The sequence below is a fragment of the Rhinolophus sinicus genome, linkage group LG13, assembly GCF_036562045.2.
Source record: "Rhinolophus sinicus isolate RSC01 linkage group LG13, ASM3656204v1, whole genome shotgun sequence".
Lineage (NCBI taxonomy): Eukaryota > Metazoa > Chordata > Mammalia > Chiroptera > Rhinolophidae > Rhinolophus > Rhinolophus sinicus.
In genome coordinates this window covers 25,024,920-25,041,282 of record NC_133762.1, presented here as the reverse complement: position 1 = coordinate 25,041,282, position 16,363 = coordinate 25,024,920, and the positions used below count along the sequence as shown (strand labels likewise).

Below are 16,363 nucleotides of genomic sequence, written 5' to 3'. Positions count from 1 at the left end.
ACCTTTCCTTGTCTTTTAATTTGTGGTAAGAGGACATGAAAAGAAATAAACATAGTGATGAGGTGAGGAAAGGCTTCTTCTTGGCTCCTGTCGGGGGAGGCGTACAAAACGGATTGCATTGCGTGCTCTGCCATCCTCTCCAAGTTCATGCTGTTTTTACTCCCAAGTTGTTTCTTTGCCTGATTTATTGTGCGATCTGGAAAATCAATTTTTTCTTCTTCTCGAGACCGCAGAAGAGTCTCCGTGTTTCAAAACACATTTATGCCCTTAAAACTAACATATTCCGTCTTATTGCCTCTGGTATCTGTAAGCAGACCCAGTCCGTGCTATTTTTAGAGTCATTTCCAGAAAAAATAATTTACTTTTCATTGTGGAGTCTGTCAAGCTAAGTGGAGTTATTTTCTTTGTGGACTCGGACGAGTAAATCTACTTCTAAAAGATGGGGATTTAAAACATTTCCTGCAGAGATGGGGCTCGTCACTGGGTTTCTCTTGTGAACTACAATGAAAAGGAGCTACCAGAAGCTCTACCTGTCCAATATGCTTTCTTACCATCTATCAGGTCTATTTTCTTAAGTAGTCAGCACTGTTTGCATTAATAATAATAATAGCTCTATCAAGCATTGCCTTTGGGTGCTAAAAATAGCTCCTTTCCTAGGGTTGAAAGCTAAGAGCTTTGGCTTTGCAGTTGGAAGGACCAGGATTCAAATCTGGGCAAGTTACTTAGTCTCTCGGGCTTCAGTTTCCTGATTTGAACATCAGGACGAATAATCGTCCCTCCCCCATCAACTTCTATTAGGGGTCCAGTAAGACAAGGCATGAGTATCAGGGTGGGTGACACAGAAGGCACAGGGACCCAGGAATCTTTTGGGGACCCAAACAAATGTTTCCATTTTAATTTTTTTTTTAAATCAGAAGAAAACTATGCACATAATGATAGTGAATGCATAAGCATGAATCCAACACGGATTTTATTTGTCTTTATGCCAACACAGTCATAAAATATAATTTTTAATACTGTTTGTAGAGGAAGGAGCCCATGAAGGCAAAAGTACCCAGGATTCATGAATGTCATGATGCAGCTCTGGTGTATATCAGTTGGGATGAGATTACCCAATAACAGTAGCTTCAACAAATGGAAATATATTTTTCTCTCATATAGAGGAAGTCCAGAAGGTGGCAATCGGATCACAGTTTGGTAACTCCTTGGTCTTCAAGGCTCTGGATTTCTCTTTCTGTAGCATGTCTTTCAAGATTGCCTCCTGGTGCAAAAGGGCTGCTGGAGCTTTAGCCATTGTGTCTGCATTCCAAGTATCAGGAAAGAAGAAGGAGAAAACGGTAAAAGGAGCCCACTTCTCAGCAGGGGCAACTTCCTTGAAGGAATATTCTAAGAATTTCTGCAACATCAAACTGGTGGTCACAAATCGTAGCTACAAGGTGGGCGGGGAGGAGGCAGGAAATGTCAGGTTTTGGTTGGGTGCATTTCCTTTCCAGATGAAAGGTGGGTTTATACCAAAGAAGGGGAACAGAGGGCCAGGGCACACAATTCAGAAGTAAGGAGGCGGTAGCTCTCTGTGGGGAGCACCTTGATCACAGACGGAGACAGGAGAGAGCTGGGCATGCAGATTCCTCCCGCCAGGTCCCTCCCCTGTGGTGTGGTGCTTCAGTCATGTCTGAAAGGGGAGGGGCATCCCTGCACAGGTGGGGCTCTGATCAAGGAAGGGATGGCCGGACTCTGGCAGGTGCGTGAGCGCTGTGCCCCACACAGCTGCTTCCCTCACTCCATCAGGTCTCTGCTCAAGTATCTCCCTCTCCCATCTTGGAGGAGCCTCCCTGATCACTGGGTCTAAATATCAGACCTCCTTGCCCTCTCCTCCACTCCTCATTCACCCTGTGCTGTGTTTTCTCTAACGCACATCTCACCGCCTGTGGGGTTACTCATTTATTGTTTGTCACCCCTGCTGGAATGTGAGCTGTATGAAGGCAGGGCTCTTCCCTGTCCTACTCAGCACACACCCTGCCTCCAGCATCTCCAGCTTTTCATAGCTGGCAGGTGGTGGGGACTCACACATGTGGAATGAATGGCCTGATGCATGAATGTTGGCCGTCAGGAGACAGGACTAGCCTGGGCTCTGTCCCTTTCCCATGCGCTCACACTCTCCTCCCTGCTCGTCAGCTCTTTGGCTTCATGAATTGTCATCGAACAAAGGGTTGTTGAGAACCCACTCTGTGCCAGGGGCTGTTCTGAGCACCGGGAATCCAGCAAGCAGAGAAAAATCCCCACTCTCATGGAGTTTATCTCCTAAGGTGCGAGGGAGACTACATATGTCGGCGAATGATGCGTGGTATAGAGAAAACCAAAGCACCGAGGGGGCTAAGGCCTCAGAGTGGGGTGTTGTCATTTTACATACAGTGGCCAAAGAAGGTTTCACGAAGGAGCGCTAACAGTGGAGCAAAAAGCCTGACGGAGCTGCAGAGCCAGTCATGTGGACATCCAGAAGAAAAATGTTCTAGGCAGAGGGAACGGTAAGTGCAAAGGCCCTGAGGCAGAAGGCCTGCCTGCGTTTCTGAATAACAGCGAGGCAGGCAGTCATTGGTGGAGAGAGTGGGAGATGAGGTGGACGGGGCCAGAGCTGGGGCAGGTCACTTAGGGCCTGTCCATCACTGTCCGAACTTCGGTTTGTGTTCTAAAGGCTATGGGAAGCCATTGGAGAGTTGGGGGCAGAGGAGGAGCATGACTTCACTTTTGTTTTAAAAGGGTTCCTCCGGCTGTGCGTTGAGGATTGACTTGCAGGGTGAGACTGGAAGCAGGGACGCGAAGGGCAAGCCTCCTGCCTTGTGAAGGTTAATTTTCTGTGTCAACTTGCCTGGGCCAAAGGATGTTGAGACAGCTGGTGAAACATTTCTGAGAGTGGGTGTGAGGGTGTCTCTGGACGAGATTAGCCTTTGAATTGATGGAGAAAGCAGATTGCCCTCCCCAGTGTGGGTGGGCATCATGCCATCAATGGGGGCCAGAACAGAAAGGGAGAGGAAGGGCGAGGTTGATCTCTCCGTGTGAGCTGGGACATCCATCTTCTCCTGCCCTTGGACAACAATGCTCGTGGCTGTTGGCCCCTCAGTTTCAGGCAGGGACTTTCTCCATCAGCCCCCACCCCAGTTCTCAGGCCTTCACGTTGGGATGGGAACTACACCACCCACCTTCCTGGGTCTATAGCCTGCAGGTCTCAGCCTCCATAACCGAGGGAGCCAATCGCTCATTCCAAACCCCTTTCTATAGCTATCCTGTGGGTTCTGTTTCTCTGGAAAACCCTGACTAATTCATGTGCCTTTTCCAGGTAAGAGATGACCATGGCTTGGACCAGGGAGAGGCTGAGGGAGAGGTGAGACGATTCAATTTAGCTTGGCATGGCAGACTTTTCCTTTCTCCCCCGAAGCCTTTCTCAGGGGTGCCACAGATCCTCTCCCCCTGGCTTTCAAGCTTCCATGTGCTCCATTGGGGGTTTATCTATGGTAACCCCCACGATTCGCAGTGAATGCAGATGTGGGGGTTTCAGCTGGCAGGCTCCAGGGTGAGGTCAGGCTGCAGACAAGATGGGAGGAATCTGGGAAATTCTTTTACAGGCACATGCTGCTGTCCCATTTTGTCACGGTGCCCATTGCTCTCTACTGCCTCCCACACGCTGCCAGTTCCACTCATTTACATTATCTGTCTGGTTTCTGAAGAAGACCTGTGTGTTCAGTGTGAAGTGATGTTGCTCTGTACCTGCTGGGATCCCTAGTGTACAGATCTTGTTAACCCCGTTTGATAGATGCAGGTGAAAAAAAAACCACAACTGATTTGGAGCAGTGACATGACTCACCCAAGGTCACTTCGTTCTTAGTCGGTGATCCTGACTCTTGTTTTCAAATCTCTCTCCACGCCAATCGACTGGCTTTGGAGTTGGTGAGAATTGAGAGAGAATTCTCTTCCTTCATCCAACAGATGTCATACTACTTGTATGTAGATGATTCCAGAAACAGAGTACTAGAGAAGGGACTGTGCTATGTTCCCTCCCCACACTCTCCAGCAAAGAAAGAAAACACTCACCTGTGTGTTCCTCATTTGCACTTCAAGACCCAGGCAGCGTGCTGCAAGGTTTTACTGTGTACTACAGAGCTTTCATAAAACATGTGCCAATAAGTGGTTTCTCTCCAAGAGATAGTATGTGCAGCCTGTGTGCAGCTCTCAGCACGTATTATTACATTTTTACATTCATAGCTCTACACTTCCGCTCCTGCCTACCCCTGATCCTTGAAAACAATCTTCAAAAGGTGGTGCTTAGTAAAACTAGCCATATTCTGAATTAAATTTCAACAACCGGATGAAACCCTTGTCAGGGAACACAAACGCAACAAAATTAGAATTGTATTCTCAATTGTTCCTGGGTCCTACCCCAAGTGCCAAGGTATTCAGAAGGAAAAAGGCACTTGCCTTCTGTGGGTTTCCAGGAACAAAAGGCACTCAGAGGTCATTTACCTTTTTCTACAGTTTCCCAATTTTCTCAATCGGTTCCTATAGCAACTCTAATACAGATTGGGTTGCTAGAAAAGCATTCGTTTCTATAGAAACAATTTGTTCTATAAGAGAAAAAGTTTACTTGGTAGCACATGAAATCTAATATTAGGATTTTGGTTTTGTTGGTAGATTTTTTTTCTTTTCCTTTTTGTCAGCCAGAAGAATATTTCCCAAGCCACCTACAGACGTATGCTGCACATTTAAGCTCAAATTTTCATCTCATATGGGTTTTCAATGGAGGTTACAGTTTCAGTCCCTTGGGATCTTGACTAACACTATAAAATTCAAAATTTTTACATCACTCACATGTTCAGTCAGATACAAGGGGCTAGACTAAATGATCTCTTGAGACCTTTTTTTTTTTTTGGGGGGGGGTGCAGGAATTTGCTGTTTCTTGTGATTTTCTTGTAAAAACCCTGAGGAATTTTTACTAAAACCAAATAGGTGGTTTTGGGTGCAAGTGACAGAAATTTAACTCAAAATTGGTTAAGCAAAAACAAAAAAAGGGGAGAGGATCATATATTAGTTCTCATAGTTTAGAAGTCTGGAGGTTTCAGGTATGGCTGGATCAGGGCTCATGAAGGACTATTCACTTTCCCTCACTCAGCTCGACCTTCCATTTTGTTGGTGTCATTTTCAGGCAGGCGCTTCATGAGGTTCCAGCAGTTCCAGCCTTATCCTCTGCAGCTTCCCGCTAAGCACCTCCGATAGTCCCTGGAAAAGTCCTGGGGATGATTCTATCCAGACCTATTTAGGTCATATGCCCATTGCTGAACCAATCACTGGGGATCTGGGGGAATGAAACGAGCTGATTGGCCAGGCCTGGGACAGGTGCTTACTTTTGAGGTCAGAGGTGAGGTCAGTACCTCCTGGCCCCCACAGACTAAGAGAGAGGGAAGAAAGTTTCTATAGAAGAAAATTCAGAGGCAGAGCTAGGAATAAAGGGTGTGGATGTGATCCAGTCACTCCAGTGACTGACTCCAGATCCCCAGAGTAGACCCATTTGACCACATTCTGAAACGAGAGGGCTGGATCTTCAAACACCCTTCACTGCAGCTTGGGCAGAGAGAGAGAAACAGCCAGTAAGCCTTTTCCTCTCCCAGTCATTTCATTTTTCTCATTAACCTGCTACCAACAACAGCTCGAGAATACCTTTCAAAGAACTTTTTATTTCCTTCTGAAGGGAGTTGAAAAAAAGTCAGAATACATTTGCATGTTACCTAAAACATTCGAAACCTGTGTCTTATCTTTGTCACTGCATAGCCTTTTATTTTTAAGGCTGGTGGCTATATAATTACAGTCACCTTCAGCCTCACCAATTCCTTCTTGAAAAGGTTAATGTGAACAGGGGACAAAAATTCATTTGGAAACACAGGCTAGGTCTGCTTTTCAGTTGTCCTTTCATCCCAAACTTCAGAGAGTTCTAGAAAATCATGTGTCAGCAGAAGCAGCACATAACCTCATACAGCGTTTTTAGGGAAAAAAAATCTCTTCCCTGAGATGATTGAAGGTCTGAATTATTTCAGGGAGGGTGCTGGTGTGTGGCCAGTAATTTAAATTAACTGGATTTTCAGGGTTTATTAAGAGCTTAAACAGGATTGTTAAAATTCAGAGAGCATTTTAGTTCAAAGTTAATTTCTGCTATAGGGGCTTTTTTGTTTTTTTAAAAACAGCCACTTTGTTTTCATTGTTATGAGCTTGCAAAGATATTTAAAAGATTAAAATACCTGTAGGATTTTTTTTCCCTTGTCAATAAACTGGGTTAATAACTCCACGGGGATTACTTTCAGCAAAGCTGTTGTATTTTAGGCCAGCAGCTATCCTTCTGGGATCAGAAGGAAATCCTTTGAAACCTTTAATCTCCTGGCAAGACTAAGTGTTTCCCAAGAATGAAACCTTGGGTCTCAGCAGGACGTTTGAAAGGCCCTTCGAGATACAAAGCCTTGTGCTTCAGAAGAGAAGACCTTTCAAGTCGGGCTCACAAGTGAGGGACTTTGACAAGCCGTTCGTAGGAAAGCTGCTCCTGGGCTTGTGTGTGTGTGCAGGGCGTGTGTGTGCATATCATGCCCGCATTGGAGGTTGGAGGAATTTGGTTGTTAGGGGAAGGTGTTCTTTATATGACCAAGAATGAAAGTTGATGTCCCACTTAAAAACCCCAGGTGGGGCCACCCCAGAGGCCTTGACATCAGAGGATTGAGATGCACACGGAAAAGCAGGAACCAGTATTAAGGGTAGTGTTTCCCAACCTTGAACGTACAGACACATCCCCTGGGTTTCTTGTTCAAATGCACGGCCTGATGCATCGGTCTGGGGTGGGGCCTGGGTTTCTGCATTTGTAACAAACTCCCGGGTGACTCCTGTGCTGCTGGTCTGTGGGCCACACTTTGCATGGGGAGCTGGTGGACTGCTTTTTTGTTTCATCTCGATAAGGGAAGAGTCTGAAAATCATATTTTGGTTTCTAGAAGCCCTGAGTGGTGCTGGCTCTGGTGTATCTTGGGGCTTTATGTCACACCGGAAAAACAAATCCCGTATGAAGGGTAAGGCCCAAACTGTCCAAGTCAGAGGCACTAGGTGCTGTCCTAAGCCTGGCAGAGAATGAGGCTGCAAGTAGAGAAAGAGAGAGAGAGAGGTCAGCAACGAGTCAGACAAAACTCATCTTTCAAAGTGGAACTGGAAATGAAGCCTGTTGTCCCTTCAGAATTTTTTAAAGAATCCTTCTTAGCTACAAAGACTGTATTCCCTGGGGAACTGGTGTGTCTTTGTTCATTTAGCGGAAGGCAGATTTCTCTGTTCGCCTCTTGGGGGGTGGTCTTATACCTGACTCTTCAGATGAGAAGCCACACTCAAGCATAGCATCGGAATTCTCAGTGAGGTGGCAGGCTCAGAGGGGAGAAAGGAGCAGGCATCGCTGCGCTTTGTGGAGCATCGCAAAGCAGGCAGCCTGTATCAGGTAGCCACTGCCACGTGACAAGCCATCCCAAAACTTAGTGGCTTCGAACAACAACCTTTTATTATTTCTCATGGGTGTACAGGTAAGCTGGGTGGTGGTGGTGATGTCAGCTGGTGCTGCTCATGTGTCTGTGGTTAACAGGTTGGTCAGCTGGGGACAGGTGGTGTAGCATGGCCCTGGCTGGGACGACTGGCTTTCCTTTCTGTACCTCCTCTTTCCTGACAGTTTTCATGGGCATGTTTTCATGGTGGCCGCAGTGGTCTGAGAGAGCTGGTATCCCAGTCATGCAAAAGGCAAGCCAGAATACCCACATGGTGTTCAAGCTCTGCTTGCATCACATTTTCTGGTACATCCCATTGGCCAAAGCAAGTTATATGCCCAAACCCAGCATCGGAGAGGGAGTGACAACAAAGTTGGGGCAAAAGGAATAGTTGCAGGGAGGCCCTTAATTGGGGCCATTGCTAAAATTCAACTATACAGCCCTGATTGAAAGCTTGAGGTCGAGTGTGTAAATCTCTGCCTATAGTGGGGTTATTTTATTTATTCACTTGTTTACTCATTCATTCATCCATGAAACATTTATTGTCTTTCTCTTATGCAAAGTACCAGGCTCTGTCAGACTTTACTTCTAAGTTTCACACCCATTTATATTCCACCTCCAGTTCATCTCCATGTGGAAACTGTGAAAAGCTTTTGCTCACTCCTCAGGAAGGCTGTGGGGCCTGTGGAATCATAGTCTGTGAAATGAGGGGGAGGGTCCTCTTCCCAAAATCTATATGGACAGCTACTGCCTGTTGCCATGGAGACGTTGGGGAGCTTTAAACAGACCCTACCTACACCCACTCCTGGCTGTAGTGGGTCTGCTGCCTTTCAGAATAAAAGAGCCTAGCTAGAACTCAAAAGGTCTGTGGTCCACTCAGACCCTTGGGTTCATCTTCTCTTGGAGCCTGTTTTTATCATCATCGAAACAAATAACAATTCCTGTTTCACAGTGTTGTTTGATTTTGATGGATTTAAAAGCATATTGCAAACACTAAAGTGCCATGAAAATGTAAGGGTTTCTTATCATTACATGTCGGAAGGATGACCCAGTGATGTGCTGGCAGACTGTGTTTGGGCAGGGGTGAGGTGAGAGGGTGGGGAAGAGCCCAGGTTTGTAACAACTGCAGATTTCCTTGGTGTAAATACCTCATAGCTGATTTCTACCATGGTTGCCACCAATGATTTAATAACTTGCTTGTAAAATTCTTGAGTAGTTAATTAGAATTCCTGGATATTTAAGAATTTGCTTTCTCAAGCTAGTAAGAGCCTGCCCCACCTCACCCTGGCCCATTTCAGGTACCAGACTCGTGGATTTGAACCAGCTTTGCCTCTTACTATCTCTGTAATTTTGTGCAAGTGACTAAACTATGTCTATTTCCTCATCTGTAAAATGGGGATTTAATAGTACCTGCTTTCTAGGGTTGAAATAAAGATTAAATGAGATAATGTATCTGAGATGTTTCCCGCATAGTAAGTGCTCAATAAATGTCAGTTATCTGTGCTGTATCTCTTGGTCAGCTGAAAGTACAAGGGTCTGGGTAGACCCTTCTCACAACAGGGGTACCCAGTCCTGTTGGCTGGAAGTTGGCTCACTCCATTTCCCACCCAGGCCCATCCTAAGCCTTGAGCTTCTTACAAATCCTTCAATCATCTTCTCCCTTAGAGCTCAAAGCACTCCCCTTGGGTCAGGCTCCTTACAAACAGCATCTCATGTCTCCACAGCAGCCCCAAGAGGGAAGGACATTTTTAATATTCCCATCTTACAGGTGGGACAATTGAGATTCAGGGAGGCTGACTAAGTCACACAGCTACAAGTAAGGAGAGGCAGGATTTGAATCCAGAGTCCTTGCGTCTAAATTTCCTTCCCACTTTTTTGAAAGAAAAAACTCTTTTATTTAGAGTAATTTCCTGATATTCTCTATTCTTTTTTTATAGCAGCTTTATTGAAGCTTAATTTACATACATAAAATTCACCTTTTAATGTGTGCAACTGCAGCTTTAATATGTTCACAGAGTAGGGCAACAATCACCATGATCTAATTTTAGAACATGTCCATCACCCTGAAAAGAAAACCTAGACATCCCCTCTTCTCCCCAGAGGGCCTCAGAGCCACTGGACATATGTCTTGGCTCCCACTGAAACCACCCTCAGCTCGGCCAGCTGACCCCACGGGAATGTGGGGAGACTGAAGCAGGAGTCTCACATTCACTGAACACCGCGTCCAGGTCTCAGAAAGCTGATTATATTGAGCTATTTATTCTGCCCTCCCTCCCACTGTGAAGGGGGAATATTTAATTATTTCCAGGGCCACAGGCTGATCTCATGTTCTTGCCTTGGTCCCCCCCACCTCCCATCTTTCCTGGTTTAGGGAGAAAGCAGATAAGTGGAGGACGCTGGTACCTCTTTGCTTCGGATTAGAAGCCTCTGGTTAAAGCGTTTGGTCTCCTCCCTTATTCCCCTTGCGTCCTTTCAGCGGTCCCTTGCCATAGTCGAATAGCATCTGATTTTAGGCACAGGGGATGGAGGAGCTGTGATTGGGACCCCCTGGTGTGCCAATCAAAAATAAAAAAGTGGTTTTTCTAGACAAACCTGGAGGCAGCTGTTTGGTACTTAAAAATCAGGCTGTTTAATCACTGGGGGGGAATATATATCAATTGGCGTCTGATCATAGTATTGTCTAAACAGCCCTTGAATTTATAAATGACATGTGGCAGGGGTATTTTTAGCTTCTGTTTTTTAGAAGCTGAAAAATTTACCCCCTCCCTTCTCCATATGACACTTCTCACTTGACAATCTCGGTTCCGTTAATTTCACCTTCCTTGGAGCTGTTCAGTATGCAAATCATGTTCAACTCCCTCACCTTATAGAGTTTTCCTTTGTTCTATGGTTGTGGGTGTATAAAAAAAAAATAAAAAAGGTGGTGGAGCAAAATAATTTATCTTTGGTTGTTTTTGAGGCCCGAGAGTCTTTGATTTGTAAGTGGTGCTTGTGGGTGTATTTGCGTTTCCTGGATGCTTTTTTTATTTTTGCAGTGAATCCTGTTGGCATTTGAGAAGAAAGAATTTCAGCAACAGTCCAACCCATCCCACGGTGAGAGACAGACCCAGTGGTGGGGCCATCTCAAGATTCACAAAAGGTCTTCTGGGACCCAAATCCCCAGCGGTCCTGGGTGGGATTGCCTGGGTTGTACGTTTAGATGAAAAGGCCGATGCTTGACCTTGGGCACAAAATAAGACGTTTCTCTGCTCCGTGGCGCGCAGGGAGAAAGGAAGTCAATGCATTCTTATTAAATAAATGAACTTCAGAACCAAAGTGTGTGAGCGCTCAAAGTGCTTTTTCTTTTTTCCTTACTGTAAATAACCCAAACTTCCCAATTGCAATAGTGTTGTAAACAGTATCATTAACAAAAATACTGAAAGCTTACTACATGGCAGGTGCTGGTCCCAGGGTTTTCCATGGACAAACTCTTTTTATCCTCCTATGATGGCAGGTTTGTCATTTGACATTTGGGGCAGGATAATTCTTTCCTATGTGATGGTGTCCTGGGTTTTGTGAGATATTGACAGCATTCCTGGCCTGTACCCACGAGCATCCCCTCCCAGTATGACAACCAAAAATGTCTTCAGACATTGCCAAGGGTCCCCTGGGAGATGGGGTGTCACCCACAGATGAGATCCACTGGAGTGTTAGAGGGGGCAAAGAAAGTAGCAGGACAACAGTAGGGAAAAGAGAAAATAGAATATTGGAGAGGAACCCACATAAAGGAAAGGCAAGGTGTGGGCACAGAGGGAGACAGATATGGGCGGAATTGGGGTCACAAGACCTGTCCTTGGTTCTGGGCACCACAACTGAATTGGCTATGGGCTCCCAGGGCAAGTTTTCCCTTCCCCACGCCTTGGTTTTCTCATCTGTAAAATGGGTATCTGCCGTACAATATCAGTTGAAAAGAGCAAAGAAGTTGCCTATGGAGAGAGTGTAATGCAGATCCAAAGTGTCTTTATTACTGCTGCACAAGCTAAGGACAGGTAGATGGAGTCAGATCGATTTGTCTCTTTGTCAGAGTCAGCTGGGCTATGAAAACAGGATACCCTTGAATGTGTTGTCTACCCATGAGAAAGAATGAGGAGAACAGCAGATGACATTCTCATTTACAATCAGAGAATGATTTGGTGATGAAGAGCACGTTTGGACAAGGTGCAAGGCAGAGCACCGGTGAGGCCAGCCCGCAGCGAAAGAGTTTTGTGGAAGGGAAAATGGATTTCCAGGTCTAGACACCTCTGATTGCCCCTCGTTTCTCCCTTCTTTTCTCAGCAGAATTCAGTCACAGGACCTTGTCAAGTAGCTTGGAAAATGCAACGCTGGAAATTATACTTGGCAAGTTTGGTTCTCTGTTCATGCATTTAGCAGGATGAGAAACAGAGCATTTCTTCATTTGCTTTAAGGTCATTTCAAGCCTGCCTCACTTGTTCGTCCTGCACCCTCCTCCCCCAGGGTAGAAAAACATTCAGGGTCCTTGCATAGCCCTTAAGCCCTAGCCAGCCCCCTGTGGTCATCTGTCCACATTGGTCCTTTTGGAAACACATGTTGTCCCAACCAATCCCAGGTGTGCTTCTTCCTTCCTGGCCACACTCGGTTGGACTGAGCACCTGTGACCATTCCCTGGAAAGGACACTGTCCGACCCACCTGCAGCATGGTCAAGGAGCAAAGTCCTGGACACCGGCTCCAAGGCCCACAGTCTCAAGGAATTCCTTCATGCTCTGGGGTCATCCCTCCCTCTCCCCACTTGCATTCCTCAGGGGCACATGTGTGTCCTCTCCCGGTTTTCCAGGTCACAACATGGCTGAATCCCATCCACAAGTTATTTGTCCTTTAAAAACAGAGCCAGTGGTGAGACTGTTCTGCAGACCACTCCGCCTTTCACCCTCCTGCAAATCCTTCTCTCTCCTCCTCCCCCCAGGCCACACGAGTAAGCACAGGACAAACCTTGCTAGAACAGGCACCAGGAAACTGAATATGCTGGGTGAAACCCAAATATTAAAATTTCAAAAAATGGTCTCCTACATTTTATTTATCCTGGCCAACGTTCCAAAGCATGCAGAGCTATCTAAGACTGGAGCCAGGAGATGGACAGCGCTGGCATGTAGTAGCTGCTCAATGCACATTTGGTGAGTGAGAGGATGAATGGGGCTCTTTTTTGCTGAGTCAGAGGACCTGCAGCCTCGTCTTACATGTTCATGTCCACAAATTGAAATTCACCTAGTGAGTGAGTGAGTGACTCAGGGAGATTTGGGTTTTGACATTCCCCCCAGCCACCTTCTTCATGTAACGAAGAGTCATTTTTGTTCCCTGCTCTGCTGCTTGGTACAAGTTGGGGAAGCTGCTCGGCCATGCCAGAGGGACTTTTTTTTAATATAGCTTCGGTGCTCTGATATTTCCCCAACTCTTCAGGCCCACTCCATCTTCCTGGTTGTCAAGGAAACAGTTTCCTGGACAACCTGTTGACTTACTTGGCTGCCGAGTTTGTATTATCCAGTGTGGGAAGCTGTAGTGGAGAATTTTTTTTTTTTAATGTCACCAAGGTAACCGTCAGCAGCCGCTTAATTATAGTTTTAGGTAAAGATGAATCCTCTTTTGCAAATGTTATGTATTTTTGGTTTGGGGGGGTTGGATAAAGAACCACCCAAAGATTCACATTCTCTAAGTATATGCTTTCAGTTGTGGACAATTCAGTTTCATTTGCAACTAAACTTGGTTTCACTCAGGATTGATATTTTTTCCTCTAGAAAACAAATAAAATATTGAAAACCAAGAGGAAAAAAGTGTGGTGGGTGTGGCTGGGCTGTAGGCATTGCTGAATGATGTTGCTGGTGGAGGTTTTCTAAAACATGCATTTTTCTGTACTCCTGAAAGGTAGTGCTGTGTAGTGGTCACACACCTGGACTCTGGAGCCAGACCGCCTGGGTTCAAATCCCAGCTCTGCAGCTCGCTAGCTGTTTGACCTCATGCAAGTGACTTAACCTCTCTGTGCTTTAGTGCCCACAGATGCAAAATGGGGAGGTGGTAAGAAGGAGTTACTCTTCACTAAAGGTGTGCTGTGAAGGTTAAGACATATTTGTTAGGTTCTTAGAAGAATCTCAGCATGACATAGATACTCTACAGTATCAGTCGTCATTCTAAACCATGATTGGCATTCAACTGGCTACTGAGGAGGAAAAGAGTAAGTTTTTAAATTTTTTAACTAAAAGATGAAACTTTTAAGGAATTTAGGAGTAGCCTTTGAGCTGTGTGTAACTTTGTTCTTTGTTTCCTCTTTGGCTGCACATTACTGGTCAAACCGAGAATCCAAATGGAGCCCATGCAGTTAACACACGAGCCGGAAGTGTCCTTCTAGGAAGGGGCTCTTGGGTTTGGTCCAGGAAGCTCTGTGGGAGATGCAGGTTCCTTGGACCCTAAACGGTCTTTGGGACGTTCAAGTCCTCGGCCCTGCTCAGCCTCTTGCACCCCAGGCCCTCTCCCAGGCCTGGGGCAGTCAGGCTGCAGAGCCACAATGCTGAGGGCAGGCTGCACTGAGCGTGGGGAAGGTCTCCCCAGTCATCCCCTGGACAGGTGAGTCTGGGATGATGGTGGAGGATGACCTAGTTCAGTCCAGAGCGGGACAGCAAAAGCCCAGCTGTGTGAGCTCAGGCCAGAGCTTCCCTATGCTCCCAAGATTCTGTACCTTTAAAATCAAGGAGTTTAAATAAGCCATCTCCAGTTGTTTTCCAAAGTTTAAAATACTGTGAGTCTATAGGGAGAAAGTGAGTCACAGATCTGGTGTTCACACCCAGGTCGGTCTGACTCCAAAGACTGTACTTTGAGCCACGTGCTACTAAACTCCTGCTCTGGTTTTACTGAAACCACGGCCTCTGGCGCCAGAGTCCTTGGGTTAGACTCTGCCATTTCGTAAGTGGAGTGACCCAGGCAAGTGCTGTGCCTGTCTGTACCTCAGCTTCCTCATTGGCCAAATGGAGACAGGAACAGAACCTACCTCTCGGGGTTGTTGGAACAAGAAATGAAATAGACTCGTAAAGTACTCATCACAGCGTATCCTTCCAATAAATGTTAGGAGTGGTTCTAATTACTCCATGACACGGTAACATAATAACCGCTCATGTTAGCTGGCTGGGTGGCAGAGTGAGGCTGACACAGTCTCCAAGCAGCCAGGTGTGTGCAACGTGTGGTACATACATCTTCTCACGGAATCCTTAGCATCGTCATTATGATGCTTTAGTGTTGTTCCTCCATAGGTTTCTGTATTGTTGATCTTGTTGTTTTATAACTTACATTGTATATGCAGGTTCTCTTCATCTGTACAAATCACCCATAGGGGCTTTTTTAAAAAAAAAAAAAAAACCAAAAAATCTCCTTCCATTCAGATTCAGCTCATGGGCCAGCCCCCATTGGAACCGCTGCACAGACCACGGGGAGTATTTGTTTTGCATGCTTTCCCCTCTTCCTGTGGGTTATGCATACTTGATCATTTCAGAACGAAGACTTGAATAGCAATGAACATGTTGGTCGAGAGCAGCGGGAGCCGTTGAGTTTGGGCATCAAATGCTGTGAATCCACCAGGATGTTGATTAATTAAGGTCCTTGAGGCTGCTTCTTCGACCAGGGGCTTTGGAGAGGGTGAGGAGCAAGCAGCTACAGCCTCCGTCTTTCTATTCCCCCCACGCCCCGCCTTGTATTTTTTATTCATTACAGAGTTTCACGAAGAACAGCAGTCAGGAACACAAACACGATATCCATCTGTTCACTCTCCCCGCCAGGGACCACAAAAGGTCCTTTCTAGGCATTGAAAATACGTCTCACCCATTCCCCACTCCCAGTTCTTAAAAAGCCTCAATATGAGATTGAAAACCACACATTCCTCCAGGACGATTGAAGAAAGGTAATTATGTATTAGTAAATGCAAGAAAAAGAAATTGTTCTTTGCAACACCCCTATGGCTTAGCAGAAATGAAATAGCAAAATGCTTAAATGGTTTTCCTGCCAGCAGAATGAATAGATGCCGTTGCTCTCTATTTGGGGTCACTGTGGCAGGGCCTGTGCTCAGCATGAATGGGGACCCTGAGGATTGGGGGTGGTCGGCCCCATCCTGGGAGCCTTTGTGGGGACCAGGGCTGCAGAAGGGGAGGAAGGACGCAATTCACAGTGAAGCTGTTTTTTTGTGTTTCCCTGGGTTTAGAAGGTGGGCGGACTCTGCTTTGTTTGGACCAGTCACATAACCTTCCTCTGTAAGGTGAGGATAATAATACCTGGTAATCAAAACCAGACGCCATGTTGCAAAGCGCTGTGGTGCAGAGTGGAAATAAGCTTGGGCTGGAAGGCCCAAGTGCTTGGGTTGGAGTCTTAGCTCTGTTGCTTATCAGCTGTGTGACCTTGGGCAAGTTACTTCATCTCTCGGTGCCCCCATTTCCCCACCTGAAAAATGGGGATGATAATGCTATATAGCTACCTCATAGTTATAGCAAAATGAGCGAATACATGTAAAGCAGTGAGAACAGTGCCTCCCAGGCATTCCCTTAAGTGTTGCTTATCGTGCTTCCATCTCTCTTCCCATCACCAATATCCAAATAAATGTACTCAGCGAGGCTGGCTCAGTTTCATCACAGGACTGCTAAGTGGAAAAAACCCAGATTTAAACTCAGGCCTCTGGACTTGACATCTTATTGAATTTTCTTTATGCCCCATAGCTGCCTCCTGAAGGATGGTGTTTATTTTTCAGAACTCCAACACTGATTATAACTTGTTAACCAGACCCACACGCAAAGT

General features: G+C 46.0%; 1 long non-coding RNA gene across 1 annotated transcript; it reads left to right on the top strand.

Annotated features, from left to right (window-relative positions):
* The first annotated feature begins 1,187 nt into the window (after positions 1-1,187).
* LOC141568263 (uncharacterized) lies at positions 1,188-10,764 on the top strand. Its single transcript, XR_012491360.1, has 4 exons — positions 1,188-2,525; positions 2,758-2,843; positions 3,335-3,379; positions 10,581-10,764. It is a non-coding gene; the product is annotated as an uncharacterized LOC141568263 (long non-coding RNA).
* The last annotated feature ends 5,599 nt before the right edge of the window (positions 10,765-16,363 follow it).